This window comes from Solanum tuberosum, unplaced genomic scaffold, assembly GCF_000226075.1.
Source record: "Solanum tuberosum cultivar DM 1-3 516 R44 unplaced genomic scaffold, SolTub_3.0 scf00657, whole genome shotgun sequence".
Taxonomy (NCBI): Eukaryota; Viridiplantae; Streptophyta; class Magnoliopsida; order Solanales; family Solanaceae; genus Solanum; species Solanum tuberosum.
The window spans coordinates 131674-133012 of record NW_006239577.1 but is presented as its reverse complement, the minus strand read 5'-3'; positions in this window follow the sequence as shown (position 1 = coordinate 133012).

The following is a 1339-nucleotide window of genomic DNA, read 5'->3' as shown; positions in this document are numbered from 1 at the left end:
TAACTCCTAGCTCAGGAGGATTTAGGAGCAGCTTTTGATATGGTTGGAAATACCTTGGAGAAATATTTCCAACGCCGCTGAGATCGCATGATTTCGACATCGTATGAGTGAGATATGCCTTTCGGAAGTTGGGTTGTTGGATTGAGGAAAGTCCCAATCCGGATTTTGGGAAGGGCAAAGTAGTCTTTTCTCTAATTAATTTCCTAATTTGATTTTAGGGACTTATTGAGGTAAAATCATGACTTAGTCAGTTTGGAGAATTGAGAAATACGCTTAGGGCTTGCAAAAGAGAGAAAAGAAGAAAGAAAGGGAGAAAAAAGGCAAGAATTCGCCAAGATCATCCAAGCTTGCGAGTGGAATTCGTCGGGGGTGATCCCTATTAAGGTATGTGAGATCTTTTTGTGTTGGGTTAGTTCACCCACACATCAACTTGTTTCAATCCAATTATTCTGAGTTGTTTACATGTTGAAGAAGTAAGGTTCTTGAAGAACAAATTGTAGAATTCTTGTTGGTTGAGTTGTTGATGCTTGGGGGTGAGTTGGTTCATGTTTCTGAGTTGTTTTTCGAGTTAGATTGGTTGTATATTGAGGGTACAATTGATCCTAAGTGTTTGGGGAAGAACTATGGAAGTTAGGGAGGTTTAGAAAGGAAGAACGAAAGAGAAAAGATGGAAGTCGTTGGGCAAAAAGGGTTGGGGCGCCGCGCCTGCCAGAGCGCCACAAAAACTACTCTGAAGTTTGGCCTCTGGCGTGTCGCGCTAGCCAGACTTCTCTGAAGTTTGAGGGCTGGCGCCCTGCGCCTCTCAGAGCGCCAGGGACACCAGTTCTCCTCATTAGTTCCCCACCTTTTTGTACTTGTTCCTAAGCGATGTACCTATGTTTTCTAGTTGTTTCCAACACTCTAAGGTACATCTAAACGTCATGAAATCATCCGTAAACATGAGATCATGAACCTTGAATCCGTAATCCAATTCAAGGAAAGTTAAGATCAAAGTCAAAGCAGTTAAGAATCAAGTCTAGAAGTTAAGAAGCAAGTCAAATCAAAGTTTCGTAAAGTTTCCAAGAGCCTTTATTTAGCGTTTAAACTTTGTTTTAAGGCTCAAGTTTCAAGTAAAGTAAAGAGTAAAGAGTTGAGTTAATTTCTCAAAAAGATATAAGGGGACTAAGTATTCCCAAAGAATTTATAAATAATTCCAAGAGAGCCTTTGGGCTAAACTTTGAGAAATTATCTCAAACTAAAGAAAGAGGTGTTTAAAACACATATGAGCTAAAGTATATTTTGGGAGTAGTATTGAGCACCGATATGGGGATGCGAGTTCATATCAACTCAAGTCTCCATA